Raw genomic sequence first — 16,695 nt, forward strand, 5'->3', positions numbered from 1 at the left:
GAGGGTGATGATGGAGGATTGTTTTTCAGACTGGAGGCCTGTGACCAGTGGAGTGCCACAAGAATCGGTGCTGGGTCCTCTACTTTTTGTCATTTACATAAATGATTTGGATGTGAGCAGAAGACATACAGTTAGTAAGTTTGCAGATGACAGCAAAATTGGAGGTGTAGTGGACAGCAAAGAGGGTTACCTCAGATTACAACAGGATCTGGACCAGATGGGCCAATGGGCTGAGAGGTGGCAGATGGAGTTTAATTCAGATAAATGCGAGGTGCTGCATTTTGGGAAAGCAAATCTTGGCAGGACTTATCCACTTAATGTTAAGGTCCTAGGGAGTGTTGCTGAACAAAGAGACCTTGGAGTGCAGGTGCATAGCTCCTTGAAAGTGGAGTTGCAGATAGATAGGATAGTGAAGAAGGCATTCGGTATGCAAACCTTTATTGGTCATGGTATTGAGTACAGGAATTGTGAGGTCATGTTGCGGCTGTTCAGAACATTGGTTAGGCCACTGTTGGAATATTGCGTGCAATTCTGGTCTCCTTCCTATCGGAAAGATGTTGTGAAACTCGAAAGGGTTCAGAAGAGATTTACAAGGATGTTGCCAGGGTTGGAGGATCTGAGCTATAGGGAGAGGCTGAACAGGCTGGAACTGTTTTCCTTTGAACATTGGAGGCTGAGGGGTGACCTTATAGGGGTTTGCAAAATGATGAGGGGCATGGATAGGATAAAGAGACAAAGTATTTTCCCTGGGGTCGGGGAGTCCAGAACTTGAGGGCATAGGTTTAGGGTGAGAGGGGAAAGATATAAAAGAGACCTAAGGGGTAACCTTTTCACGCAGAGAGTGGTACGTGTATGGAATGAGCTGCCAGAGGATGTGGTGGAGGCTGGTACAATTGCAACATATAAGAGGCATTTGGATGAGTATATGAATAGGAAGGGTTTGGAGGGATATAGGCCGGGTGCTGGCAGGTGGGACTAGATTGGGTTGGGATATCTGGTCGGCTTGGACGGGTAGGACCGAAGGGTCTGTTTCCATGCTGTACATCTCTATGACTCTCTAAGAAACACCTGGACGAATACATGAATAGAAAGGGAATTGAAGAATATGGATCCTGTAAGTGAAGACAGTTTTAATATTGAAGGGAAAAATGTGTCAGCGCAGACTTAGACACCAAAGGGTCTGTTCCTATGCTGTTTTGTTCTTTGTTCTTTGTATCAACATTTAACTAGCATCCTTTAATGCCTGGTACCATTCATGACAAATTCATCTGTGCCCTCACTGGGATTGTGCACCTCAAGTAGGACACAGGAAACTGAATAGATTATATTCCTGGATCAATCTAGTGCTTTATAATATTAAGCTTTTGTACTCCAGACCACTATTATAAAACCGAGGATCTCAAATCCCTTTTTAATCGATGTTTTAGTTTTCTTACAACTTTTGAAGACTCGTTTCCATCCACCATACGCCACTCCTTTAGAATAGTTTGAGTTTGTTTACATATGTCTCTTCTCATTCCTATAAGATCAAATCACATCACAGTTTGCTGCATTCAATTTAGTCTGCCAAAAGTCTGCCAATCATTCAATTTCTTCCTGAAGTCTGTTCCTTTTCTGTTTATAACTTTTAGTATTTTAAATTAGCCATGTATCTACATCCAGATCATTAATACATATATCAAACATGACAAATGAATTTTGATTACACTGAATGCCTCATAATTCTCTTCATTGTTTTGGCAACTTTCAGGTGCACAAGCATCATCTATATATCAAATTGTTCCAACTGAACTTTCTCCTAACTTGGAACGCCAAAGATTGCTCAGAGGTGGTCCCAAATTAGGCAAACACAGTCCTCTGCCAATATTTTCTAAAATAGAAACAAAAGTAAGATGCTGGAAATCTGAAGAAAAAAACTGGAAATATTCAGCAGCACAGGTAAATGGCCATCAAAACCAGAACATTTTGAGATGAAATGTAGTCTGAGAAAAGGATTAGTTATAAAAACTGAAAGTACTGGAGAAACTCAGCGGCATTTGTGGAGAAATCAACTTTTAAATCCAATTTGACTCTTCAGTCGAAGACATGTTCCAATGAAGAGCCATACTGGACTTGAAATGTTAACACTGATTTTCTCTCTCTACAGATGCTGCCAGATCTCCTGAGTTCCTCCAGAAAATTTTAATATTGTCTCAGGTCTGCTACATTTGCAGAATGCTGCTTTTATTAAAGATTCAGTTGTGTAAGTAAGAACAAAGAGGAAGTGTTGTGGTCAGTTCTGAGGAAGTGTCACTGGACCTAAAACAATAACTCTGATTTCTCTCCACAGATGCTGCCAGACCTACTGAGCTTTTCCAGCAATTTCTGTTTTTATTTCTGAATTCTTTCATCCTCAGTTCTTCTGGTTTTTATTTAGTGATTATGGCAAGCAGGAAAACAGTTGATGTCAAAATGAGATGACAATAGGACAGAGAAGGAATCAAAAGATGGACCCAGAGGAGATGGAAATGATTGCTTAAAGTTCCAAATGACCAGAGGATTTTTCTTCTAGATTTGCTGAGTCAAACCTTTATCAGTTGTATCACAATGGCCAGGTGATCTATGAATAAGAAGATGTATAAATCGCAAGAAATCAGTAATATCTGAAATAACATTGGGTGCTTTGAAGTCAGACATGTCAAGCAGCAAACAGAGTTGATTCAAAATGCTTGTAATTTTCGAACCAAAGCTGCTAGGGTTTCATTTTCATGTTTTGCTTCTCGCCCGTTCCTATCACACAACACTGCTGTCTGACCATTAGAATCTATGACAAATCCCTGGACAACATGGATCATTTCCCATACCTCAGGAGCCTACTCTCTCAAACAGATATTGACAATTAAATCCAATGCTGACTCCAATGCAGCTTTTGGACCCCTGAGAAACAGAATCTGAGATCTCAAACTCAGCAGTAAGCTCATGGTCTATGCAACAGCCATGGTCCCCATCCTCCTATACATATCAGAAGCAGTTGGTGATGTACAGCAGACACTTCATATACCTGGAGAATTATCGCAGCATTGCCTTTGCAAAGTCCTGAAAATCCACTGGCAGGGCAAATGTACTAATATGACTGTCCTCTCCCATGGTAATGTCTCCAGTATTGAGGCACGGTGACATCAGAGTTAGTTGTAATACACATCCATGCCTAGACCATTGGGTTAAAGCATCATTGTCATCAGGGCATCAGACACTGCTGACGTGTCTGACCTCTGCTATTTCTCCACCCAAACCTCCAGCCTTTCCCTATCCTGCTGTACCCTCTGGCAATTCTCCTCACTATTCCGAGTTCACCCAGTCTTTGTGTCATCCACAACCCTCCTAATCAGACTACCTACATTCTCCTCCAAATCATTTACATATATTCCAAATAACAGGAGTCCCAGCACTGATCCCTGAGGAGCACCACTGGTCACAAGTCTCCAGTTCAGGAAGAACAAAGAGAGCACTACAAAGACACTCTGCTTCAAACATGATATCATTACATTAATGACTAGGAGGAGCTCACTACTGATCGTTCAAAATAGTGACAAATTGCCCATCAAGCTACATCATGGTTTGAGTCTAAATGAAACACATCATCAGAGAAGGAAGAAAAAGGAAAAAGAATTCCTGCATTCCAGATCCCACTGCCATGTGAGATACCTTGCGCCCTCAGTGTCCCATTAACCTGAGTCAAAAATAGACCCGGTCAGTCACATGAAAACTCCCGGCAGAAACTCAGCACCTGAATAGGATTCACCCTCAAATCAAGGGCAGTCGCCACTGTCACTGTCATTGATGATTAATGTTAGTTATTACTGTCATGGAGATCCTCCAGTGTAGAAAGTCATTCCTGTTAAAGTTAACACTAAGGAAATTTGTAATTAAAAAAATAAATTTTAACTTGGTTATAGATTATTGCAGATTAAGCAGAATTCAGGAAGTGGTATATCTAATGGTGGCGTAATATTGAAACTGGCCTGGAAAAATGAATCGGAATGGACATTAGTCTGTCTGAAATTTATAATTTTTTGTGGAACAATAGGAGATATCTGGTTTGACCTTATGGGTCACAAGCAATCAGACCTGATATTCACATCACGGCATCTGATGTGTTTTATTCAGGAGCTGTGTCTGGCAGCAATATGGATTAAGTTTTTCCCATTGGCCTTCCACCTGATCTAGTAGCTAAGATAAGAAGCCATCTGCACAATAATTACTTTATCTTTCTGTATTACTCCCTTCTTTGCCTGAAGATCTGCTGGGTCACATTTCCACAGCTTCTGGTTACTGTCACATCTCCATGTGTAAGACTAGACAGTGAATTTCACCTGCTGATATGGCCCTGCAGGTAAGAAACTCTGTAACTGATCTCACACCTGTCCTCACCAGATTTGATAACTTTGAAATAATGATCAGGTTTATCATTTTTCAGTGTAGAAAATCATTCCAATTAACCTTAATACTAAGCAGTTTTTGTAACTAAAATAAAATCAATGTAACAGAGGATTAACTTCTACCAGTTCAGCTTAACTTGGTTATAGATTATTTTAGACTAAGCAGACTCCAAGAAGTGATTTATTTAAGGATGGTCTAATATTGAAACTGCCCTGCCAAAATGAATCTAAATAGATTTTAATCTGCCTGTAATTAATTAATTATTTTTAATTTGTAACAATAAGAGACATCTAGTTTGACCTTGAAGAAAGACTAGATAGGCTGTGATCATTTTCCTTAGAGCTAAGGAAGGATAGGAGGGGAGGCGAGAATTTGATTAATGTGTACTAAATTGAGAGGCATAGACTGGAAGAAACATTTCCCCTTCGTGAATGGATCAATAATCAGGGGGATGTGGTTTTAGGACAAGGAGTTTAAGTTAGAGAGTCATGATTTGGAGATGCTGGTGTTGGACTGGGGTGTACAAAGTTAAAAGTCACACAACTCCAGGTTATAGAACAACAGGTTTAATTGGAAGCACACTAGCTTTCGGAGTGTCGCACCTTCATCAGGTGATAGTGGAGGGCTCAATCCTAACACACAGAATTTATAGCAAAAATTTACAGTGTGATGTAACTGAAATTATACATTGAAAAATTGATTATCTGTTAAGACTTTCGTCTGTTTGAATACCATGATTATTTCACTTCTTTCATGTGTAAATCACAAAACCTTTTTTTAAAAAGCTGCATTCTCAGGTTAGCTGTTAATAATGGTGCTAGCTAGACAATATGTTGAAGGTGTTAGCCCCCTGTGTTCTCTGTCTATGCCATGATGTTTAGATTGATTCTAACCTGAAAAGTGAGATAATGGAGTTTTACATGAATGCATGCAGTTTTTGAGCAAGGTGCAATGTAACCCTGCAAGTAATTGTGGTATCTATATCCACCATCACGTGTCAGAGTGCAAGACATGCAAGACGTGTCAGAATGTGGACATAGATATCACTATTACGTGTGGGGACACCTCCCACCCTGTATATGGCAGGTACTCATGTGACTCAGCCAACGTTGTCTATCTTATATGTTGCAGGCAAGGATGCCCTGAGGCATGGTACATTAGGGAAACCAAGCAAAGGCTACGACAATGGATGAATGGGCACCTCACAACAATCAACAGACAGGAGTGTTCCCTTCCAGTTGGGGAACACTTCAGTGGTCCAGGACATTTGACCTTGGACCTACGGGTGACCATCCTCCAAGATGGACTTCGGGACAGGCAGCAGCGAAAAGTGGCCGAGCAGAGGCTGATAGCTAAGTTTGATACCCATAAGGAGGGCCTCAACCGGGACTTTAGGTTCACGTCACATAACAGGTGGCCACCATTGCATGATACACACACACAGACACTCCTACACACACACACACACACACACACTCCTATACACATATACACACGGACACACATATACACAGGCACGCACACAGACACCCACACACACCCTTACAGACACACACTCCCGCACTCACACATGCACCCCCTCACAGACTTAAGACACTCTACACTCACGACGCACACACATAGACTTTCTCACATTCACAACCCCCAACCTAGACAGACACACACACGTAGATAGACAAAGACCCACATGCACACATATACTTTGTGGGGTGAATTTGTACTTGTAGGGTAACATTGTACTTTGCTCAAAAACTGCATGCATTCATGTAGAACTCTGAGCTCAAAAACTGCATGAATTTATGTCAAACTCCATTATCTCACTTTGTAGATTAGAATCAATCTAACCATCATGGCATAGACAGAGAACAGAGGGGGCTAACACCTTCAACATATTGTCTAGCTATCATCATTGTTAACAGCTAACCTGAGAATGCAACTTTTGAAAAAAATGTTTTTGTGATTTACACATAAAAGAAGTGAAATGATCGTGGTATTCAAACAGATGAAAGACTTAACAAACAATCAATTTTTTCAATGTATAATTTCAGTTAAATCACACTGTAAATTTTTGCTATAAATTCTGTGTGTTAGGATTGAGCCCTCCACTATCACCTGATGAAGGAGCAATGCTCCAAAAGCTAGTATGCTTCCAATTCAACCAGTTGTTCTATAACCTGGTGATGTGTGATTTTTAACTAAGTTAGAGAGGGTTTTGAGGGAAAAAAAATGTTTTCACATCGTCAGAGGTGGGTATTTGGAACCCACTGCCTGCAAGAGTGGGCAGAGGCAGGAACTCTCAAGATATTAGATTAGATTCCCTACAGTGTGGAAACAGGCCCATCGGCCTAACCAGTCCACACCAACCCTCTGAAGAGTAACCCACCCATACCCACCTCCCTCTGACTTATGCTATGGGCAATTTAACATGGCCAATTCACCTTATCTGCACATCTTTGGACTGTGGGAGGAAACCGGGGCACCCGGAGGAAACCCACGGAGACACGAGGAGAATGTGCAAACTCCACACAGACAGTCGCCCGAGGTTGGAGTCGAACCTAGGACCTAATATTCAAGAATTATTTTGATGAACACTTGAAACATTATATGGACCAAGTGCCTGAAAATAGGATTAGGATAGACAGATGCAGACACAGCAAGCTGAAAGATCTTTTTCTGTGCTGTAAAGAGTTCTTTATGGTAACCTTAGCTGTTATAGGTGTCAAGCCCACACTGTTGGCATTACACTCCAGTGCAAACTGGCTGTCAGGCCAATTAAGCTAATTGACCTCCTATTTCCCCACACTATATCAGTAACAATATATCAAAAACACTTCATTTGTTGCACAATCTTTATGACATCCTTTATAGATGCAACTTATTTTCCTCCATGGTTTTTATTGGAGCTCATTTATTCTGAGTTCACAAGGTCAATAAATATGACTTTTATCCAACTGGAAGGAAATAACAGAGATTTGGAGCAGCGTGACACACTTGAAGGATTCCTGCCCAATTTCTGCCCATTCTGCTAAATGGCTGGGTAATGAGGTGAGACCCATTATAGGCTTATGGTCCTGTGATGGGACCTTTTAGTGCAGTGATTGTGCTCCTACTCTTGGCCCAGAGGTTTTGGGTTCAATCCTATCTGTTCTGGAGGTATATTGAAACATATCAGATTAATTGAGCAGATCAATTAAAATTAACTCAATCTTATGCTCCTGACTTACTTATCTGGACAATTCAATTTTCCCAGATATTGAACTAGTCTTTACAACAAATAACAAAGTTTTTCCAGCATTTGACAGTTTTGTTCAAATACATTTTATCTCCATGTCAGGCCAATTTTTGGAGGCAGAAGTAATATGTGTGTGTTTTATTAGTTTAATCCTGTGCCACTGTGATCCACCATCACGAAAATAATAAAAACAAATTCCCAATGCCAATGTTCAAACTTTCCATGGATGTTGTATAAATTTATCCTATTTCCAATTAATTAACTCATTGATTTTTTGTTGGACCTTTGTACAGTTTCTGTAAAATGTTTGACTGTATTACAACAATGACTACACTTCAAATATACCTCCCTGGCTGGAAAGCATTTTGAAAAATCCAATGAAAGATGCAACATTAGTAATAGAGAAGAAGAGAATAGAATGATCATTCCATGACATTAGTGCAATATGCTTTTGAATTGTTTTGTCTTTAAACATGAAAACAATAAGCAAAAAACACAATTAATATTACAATGCCAGGACTTGTCCATCTTGCTTTAACATTTTTGTCATACAATAAATTTTAAGTACTCTTCACATTGTCCAGACTAATAAATTGAGTCATCTGCAAGATTTCTTTTTGCCTCATCTGATAGTGAATCTCATGTTGACTGGATACTTATTAGAGGACAGGAGGTTAAAGAAAGTGGCATGTGATAAATCATGGAATGAGAGAAGGACATTTAGCTGAATCTCCTTCTAGGATGCAAATTTGGCTTGCAGTGTTAGTAAAATCGCTACAAAATTGCTTCTTGCCCCAGTGATAATGATGGATTCATAGAGCTGTATAGCATGGAAACAGACCTTTCGTCCAACTCGTCCATGCTGACCAGATATCCTAAATTAATCTAGTCCCATTTGCCCCATATCCTTCTAAACCCTTCCTATTCATACACCCTGGACAGTTTAGATTAGATTCCCTACAGTTTGGAAACAGGTCCTTCAGCCCAACAAATCCACACCAACCCTTCGAAGAGTAACCCACCCAGACCAATTCCTCTATCCTAATGCACTGATCCTCTGACTAATGCACCTATCACTATGGGCAATTTAGTATGGCCAATTCATCTGGACTGCACAGGTGAGTGGGAGGAAACTGGAGCACCCAGAGAAAACCCACACACAAACGGGGAGAATGTGCAAACTCCACACAGTCACCCAGAGGCAGGAATTGAACTTGGGTCCCAGGTGCTGTGAGACAGCAGTGCTAACCACTGATCCACCATGCCATACCCATCCAGAGACCTTTTAAATGCTTTAATTGTACCAGCCTCCACCACTTTCTCTGGCAGCTCATTCCATAAATGCACCATCCTCTGTGTAAAAAAGTTGCCCCGAAGGTCCCTTTTATCTTTCCGCTCTCACCTTAAACTTATGCTCTCAAGTTTTGGACTTCCCTACCCTGGGGAAAAAGACCTGGACTATTCATCCTATCCATATCCCTGGATCAACTGGAACTTCTGAGAAGCAAGTAATCGTTGTGGTTGTTTTTACAAATATCCATATCATTTTAAATCCTGTTCCTATCCCAATCACTTTTAAGGCTCATTTCAGTTTCACTTTCATGCTGGTTGATACAATCTGGATCCATTCATTGTTTTGCAACCTTTTTGATCCATTCCAGTTACTTTTCCCATGGAGTTTTCTTTTTATCTTGTTAATTTGCCTCATCCTTTTACAATACTCCCCTTCTCCCTTTCTGAAGTTGTTGACATTTTAGTTCCACATATGCAGCCATTCATTTAATAACAAAAATATCCTTAAAAGAGTCATAAATAAAAGTTCAGCATAAGAATAAAGAAGTTTTCTTTTTAAAATACACTCGAAGTTTAGTCCATGCCAGGAGGTTTTAGAATAATCCTGGGCTCATCTATAATTGAAGCATTCGTAAGAAGCCATTGCAAGGTTAGAGTGTCACTTAATAACATACAGCCTGATATTGAGTTTAGCTGCACCTAGTTACATGAACAACAACATACATACATAATGCTTATGATGGATAAAGTTTGAATCATTCAAGTTCAATTAGCCTCGCAACTTTGTTCAGAGCTGGCCCCAGGGCCTCTTAATCTCACGCATATGGCATCACATCTACTCTCATGCAACACATTGTTCATAAACTCTGAAAAACAGGGGTGAAATGTTCAGGAAATTCCACTCCAATATGGTTTACAGCACACAAGGCATCTGCCAAATCTCCCTTTAATGTGGTACCCATTTCCAAATTTCCATTTCCATAAATAGCTTTTAAGGATTAAATGAAGCCCACATCCTAAAAATCATAAATTAGAAATGAAAATGCTGAAAGTATACAGCAGGTTACTCAGTAATTGGAAGGAAAATATAAATTGTTTCAAGGGAATCTTTTACCAGTACCAGCATGGTCAGGATCCGACTATGTACTGTTGTCACTGGATCTATACGTTGTATTGTGAATCAATGGCCATGGTAGTGGCATAACTGTGACATGAAAGGCTATGGGGATCCTAACCCAGCATAGCAGGGGGATGAGGATCTTGAATTCCCCTTTCAAAACATTCCCTAATATCGGAGTTGGGAGGGCATGTTGTGGCTGTACAGGACATTGGTTAAGCCACTATTGGAATACTGTGTTCAATTTTGGTCTCCCTGCTATAGGAAGGATGTTGTGAAACTATAAAGGATTCAGGAAAGATTGACAAGATTGTTGCCAGGTTTGGAGGATTTGAGCTATAGGGAGAGGTTGAATAGGCTGGGACTGTTTTCCGTGGAACATCGGATGCTGAGATTTTATCAACCTTTTAGAGGTTAATAAAATCATGAGGAGCATGGATATGATAAATAGACAAGATCTTTTCCCTGGAGTGGGGGATTCCAAAATAAGAGGATCAAGGTGAGAGGGTAAAGATTCAAAAGGGACCTAAGGGGCAATTTTTTTCACATAGAGAGTGGTGTGTATATAGAGTGAGTTATTGTGGTCCTGTTCGCTGAGCTGGGAATTTGTGTTGCAGACGTTTCGTCCCCTGTCCAGGTGACATCTTCAGTGCCATAAATGCTGGAGGAAACAACACAGAAGCGCTTCACAGGAGGCTCCCAAGCACTGAGGATGTCACCTAGACAGGGGACGAAACGTCTGCAACACAAATTCCCAGCTCGGCGAACAGAATCACAACAACGAGCACCCGAACTACAAATCTTCTCACAAACTTTGAATATCGAATGAGTTGCCAGAGGAATGGTGGAGGCTGGAACAATTACAACACTTAAAAGACACCTGGATGGGTATATGAATAGGAAAGTTTTAGAGGCATATGGGTCAAATGCTGACAAATGGGACTAGATTTATTTCGGATATCTGGTTGGCATGGATGAGTTGGACCAAAGGATCTGTTTCCATGCGTACATCCCAATGACTGGACACAGACTGTGGTTCATGACACCTCTGGGGTGTTGTGAATCATGATTTGTTAAAAAACTGGTCTGACTGATGTAAATTGGACAGTCTGTCAATGCCTATCTCTGCAATAGGAATTCAATCATCCCACACCTGTAAAACACCTCCTGAAAGTTGGAAAGCCCATGAATAGGTTGGGGATACGAGTATACTGAAACTGAAATCCATCGCCATTTTTGATGGATTCCCATAACACCTCAACTTAATGAAAATGCAAGTCTATAATGCTGTTTTGGCATAACATCAATTATTGTCTATAATTCTGATGTCAGACCTTTTCCTGTATTAAGGCTAATATAAACATTTCAGTAATCCTTAGTCCAGAAATAAAACCATTACCTATTAATTTTTGTTATAGCACATGCATTCTTTAAACTTCCATCCTGCTATAGAAAGGGTGCAAAAAGTATTTACATGGATGTTAGCAAGATTGGAAGGTTTGAGTTATACAGAGAGATTGGACAGATTGTGACTTTTTTTTACCTGGAGTGTAGAAGACTGAGGAGGGACCTTGTTTAGGTTTTTAAAATCATGAGGGGCATGGATGACTTGAATAGCTAAGGTCTTTTCCCCAAGGTAGGAGAGTCCAAAACTAGAAGACATAAGTTTAAGGTGAGAAGGGGAAGATTTAAAACGGACCTGAGAGGCAACATTTTTGTTCAGAGGGTGGTGTGTCTATGGAACGAGCTGCCAGAGGAAGTGGTAGATGTGTTGGGTACCATTGTATCATCTAGACAGGTACAAAGATAGGAAATGTTAGGAGGGTTGTGGGCCAGCTGCAGGCAAATTAGTTTAGGATGGACCTGTTGGGCCCAATGATCTGTTTCAGTGCTGTATGACTCTATGTCTCTGCTAAAATCACTACAAAGCAAATTTTTACATTTTCATAACTGATACATTTTCTTAAAAAAAGGCTCTTAATTTGGCCAGTATTTCAGAATTGGTTGCTACTTAACAATTAGATCCAACTACAATCCATATTTCAGCATGAATAACCAGCGTAGATATCATGTTAGCAGTAATGTTACAATGTTAGATGAATGAGCCAAACCCATGGAGTTATTGTTTATTGCCTCAAGATAAATTGCTCCAATCATGTAGATAACTTATAACACCTTTAGTTGACCTCTTTTAGTTTAGACACAAAGGTTCTCTTTAATGTCTTGACAGTTTTTCTGATGTCTTATGCTTTTACTAAAAGTCAATAATGACTTTAGTGTAAAGACTCTGTGCCAATGAAAAATTAACCATGCGCAGCATCAAGAAATCTGACACATTCTTGATTTCTGTAGTGACCGCAGGAATGATTGCAGGCAAACAAGATTAGATCGGCCCATTGTTAACTGTGCGGCCCAAACTGCTAAGTCTAGGCATAGTTCCATTTGCCTGTCAGTCATTTAAAAAGAGGAAATAATGTATTCTATTAAGAGACATCTTTCACATTGAATACAACATTACTATCAATGTCACCCACCTGTAAGAGGAAATTTTTTTGCAAACTAACGCTCCTAGCTAGGTTCAGACACAGTTTGCATTTTAGTAGAATTTTGTCTTTTGTTAGGATGATGTTTGGTGTTGTCACTCAATTGAAGTTGTCTCTTCAATGAGTTTTGCTGTGCAGAACTATTTCACCTATATAAATTGCCATTCTATTCTAATTTTTGAGTGACACCAGAAAAAAATCTGTTAATAAAGAAAATCAACAAGGGGGCTGTCTGAATTAGATTTAGTAATGGGTAATAAGCCAGATGTGCAATGCTATGGAAGTGGAAATAGCAGTCTGAATGATGAAGTGCATATGTGGTTGGAAACTCAGCTCAGGTTCAAGTACAAAACCAATTGGAAACAGCCTGGTTTAGCTTCAGACAATTGACAGCGAGTTATAGAATCAGCAGGCAAGGGGCCCTTATGTGGTGTAGTGATAGTGTCCCTACCTCTGGATCAAGAAACCTGTTTTCAAGCCTCACCTGCTCCCAATGTGTGTAATAACATCTCTGAATGGGTTGATTACAAAAATATTCCATTAAAAAATCTTAGAATCAATGGGCAAGGAATAGTATTTGTGGATGGAAACATGGCTTCAATCTCCCCATACTTAGCTGGAAGAAATATTTGCACATCCAATGTTGGATGTCAAATAAGTACCATTACAAAATATTCTGCTGGCCATTTCAAAAAGATGTGAGTAATTTTGCAATTGAATACAGTATAAGGAAATGGTAGATTGGTTAATTATTGTATGGTGGCTTTCAAATAGAATCGAATGTCTGATATTCCAGGAGATCAAAGGCTGCAATTCACGAAAGTTAACTTGAGCAAAACCCAGCTATGAAATATTAAAGCGGCACTAAGTATTGCCACAAAGGACATGATTTTTACCATCTCAGAAATCAAAGGATTTAGATGGCAACATTAAAGATATTTCAGTCATGACCTGCCAAATGTTCTCAATTCAATAACTGGCCCGAGGTTGGAAAATTGTGAATTGGCTTCATTATTTAAGAAAGCTGAGAAGGACAAATAATGAAATTATAGATCTGTTAATCTAACACTTGTTGTAGGGCTGTTATCAAATTCTGGCATTGAGGATAGAGAGACTGGGCACAGAGAAGTTTAAGTTGATTAGAGATTCAATATAGATTTTTCAAAGAGTAGGTAACTCAGAAACAAGATTGAATTTTTTTTGTCAGAGAAATGCGTATGGTTTATTTTATAGGGTCTTCCAGAAGGCAGGCAATTAGGTTCTGCCTGATTGTAAATTAATGAGTGCTAAGATTTTGCTAGTCAAGACATTAAGGGACATGGAGTCAATGTGGGTGGATGAAATTTGGAAATGTATCCAACCATGACCTTGTTGAATGATGGAGCAAGCCTGAATGACTGAATGGCCTACATGCCTGTCAGTAACAATTTTCTACCAATTGTCAAGTACATTAGCTGGTAGAGTTTGACATCGTGTCACTGTCTAATACTTAGCAATAAATTATAACTAAAGAAATATATATTATACCAAATTAAAGTCAGTATAAAAGCTTCCAAATTAGATGTATTAAAATATTTATGAAACCAACCAATAAGGCAAAGGGAAATATTAGAAATTTCTCAGTTATACTTATTAAACCTTTTCAGTTGCAATATTGAACCATCGCTATCTGACAGGTTTGAAATATTTTGTAAATTAAAGATCAAAAGAACAGCATTAAAACACTTCAATATCCAGTAATGTAGCATGTTGCACATTTTAATTTGATTTTACTACATTTTTCATCAATGGCCTGTGGCTTGCAAAAACCGCTTTAAAATGTTGGGGCCTGGCAGAGTTATTGCTCACAGTTGAAAAGATTGAAGTGGGTTTTTATCTCTCTCTCTCTCATATCTTTGCCTTTGTTTCAAAATGATTTTCTGGTGAGGCAGCAAAGCTGACAATCCACAGAAGGTGCCAGGACTTACTATTTATAGAATCATAGAATCATGAAGCATGGAAACAAATCCTTCTGCCCAACTTATCCATACCAACCAGGTTCCCTAAATTGAACTTGTCTCATTTGTCTGTGTTTGGCCCATTTTCCTATAAACCTTTCCGATCCCTGTACCTGTCCAAATGTCTTTTAAATATTGCAACTGTCTCCACCTCTACTACTTCCTTGTTCTACACATGCATCACCCTCTGTGTGAAAAAGTTGCCTCTCAGGTCCCTTTTAAATCTTTTTTCTCTTCCCTTAAACCTATGCCCTCTAGTTTTGGATTCCCATACCCTGGGGAAAAGAGCTTGGCTATTTACCTGATTGATACTTCTCAAGGTTTTATTAACCTCTATAATTTGTACCGCCTATCTCTCCCCCAATATCAGATACCTAAATATTCTATTGTTCCTTCAGTTGTTAGATGCCGTGAGTGGTACACTCATACATGATGCTGGGGCTTCTTCAGTCCCAATTACAAAAAAAAGACTTGGGCCCTCAGTAGCTTCAATTGTTACATGCCTCCATGGAGGTGGAGCTGGTCTGCTTTGCAGACAACCCCTGGAAAAGTTACCTGAAAGCAGGAGTACATCAAGAACCATTCTGAGTTGACTCACCCTATTTTCCAATTACCCAAACTCCACTCCCATTCCCATCTTCATGTGGCCAGGAAATTTCAACCCAACATTTAGCATATACAGTTTTTCACCAAAACTGTTTGAGCGTAAGCCATTGATCTGAAATGTTAACATTATTGCTTTAACTGCAGATGCTTTCTGATCTGCTGCAAATTTTTGGCACCTTCCATATTTATTCAGATATCCACCATCTGTGGTATTTAGATTCTGTGTATAAATACAACTGCTGTTGCGATTAGTTGGATTTTTCTTTCTGATTCATATATTTACTGGCCCTGACTATAAAAACTTATACTGTCACCTGATAATCATAAATCGTAATGAGTTACTTCACCTTGCCTGCTCATGCTATGTTATATGAAATATAATTAATTATCTACATAAACGAGGTCAGTAAAATAATTTGTTGATCACACTAGCCATCAAAAAATTTTTACTTCTTTGAGTTTTCGAAGGGATTGCTTAAAAATATTCTTGCCAATTCTTTTCATGGAAGCATGCTTTCGCTCACACTTCTACACTCAAGAAAGCTTCTTATTCACAGGAGTAATGCCATTCGGGATCTATCAGTTCTTTCAGAATACATCTTCAATTAGTTTCTAGTCTGCAACTGCGTACATTTTCACTGCAATTTGACCATAAGGAAAAACGGTATTATGGACAGAAAATAAATGAGAACCCTCTCCCCGTGTCTGCGTGGGTTTCCTCCGGGTGCTCCAGTTTCCTCCCACAGCCCAAAGATGTGCGGGTCAGGTGAATTGGCCATGCTAAATTGTCCGTAGTGTTAGGTAAGGGGTAAATGTAGGGGTATGGGTGGGTTGCGCTTCAGCGGGTCGGTGTGGACTTGTTGTGCTGAAGGGCCTGTTTCCACACTGTAAGTAATCTAATCAGAAAGGGCCTTGTTATACTATGACTAGACTATTTGTCCAAAGACCCAGGTAAAGTTCTAGAAAGCTGAAAATGTGTTGCTGGAAAAGCGTAGCAGGTCAGGCAGCATCCAAGGAACAGGAGATTCAACGTTTCGGGTATAAGCCCTTCTTCAGGAATGAGGAAAGTGTGTCCAGCAGGCTAAGATAAAAGGTAGGGAGGAGGGACTTGGGGGAGGGGCGATGGAGATGCGATAGGTGGAAAGAGGTCAAGGTGAGGGTGATAGGCCGGAGTGGGGTGGGGGCGGAGAGGTCAGGAAGAAGATTGCAGGTCTAGAAGGCGGTGCTGAGTTCGAGGGATTTGACTGAGACAAGGTGGGGGGAGGGGAAATGAGGAAACTGGAGAAATCTGAGTTCATCCCTTGTGGTTGGAGGGTTCCTAGGCGGAAGATGAGGCGCTCTTCCTCCAACCGTCGTGTTGTTATGGTCTGGCGATGGAGGAGTCCAAGGACCTGCATGTCCTTGGTGGAGTGGGAGGGGGAGGTGAAGTGTTGAGCCACGGGGTGGTTGGGTTGGTTAGTCTGGGTGTCTCAGAGGTGTTCTCTGAAG

The 16,695-nt window shown here is 40.0% G+C and overlaps 1 protein-coding gene across 5 annotated transcripts in view; it reads right to left on the minus strand.

Moving 5' to 3' along the window:
• The window catches only part of kcnj15 (potassium inwardly rectifying channel subfamily J member 15), a 176,022-nt gene that overhangs the window by 58,825 nt on the left and 100,502 nt on the right, over nucleotides 1-16,695 (minus strand). Inside the window, exon 1 of one of the 5 annotated variants that reach the window (XM_060833807.1) lies at nucleotides 11,761-11,835. The exons of the other annotated variants lie outside the window; for them this stretch is intronic. The gene's annotated coding sequence lies outside the window, so the exon portion shown is untranslated. Of the gene's footprint in view, nucleotides 1-11,760; nucleotides 11,836-16,695 lie in introns of those variants that run through there. 5 annotated transcript variants of the gene reach the window in all.

The sequence above is a fragment of the Hemiscyllium ocellatum genome, chromosome 12 (genome assembly GCF_020745735.1).
Source record: "Hemiscyllium ocellatum isolate sHemOce1 chromosome 12, sHemOce1.pat.X.cur, whole genome shotgun sequence".
In the NCBI taxonomy this organism is placed as follows: Eukaryota; Metazoa; Chordata; class Chondrichthyes; order Orectolobiformes; family Hemiscylliidae; genus Hemiscyllium; species Hemiscyllium ocellatum.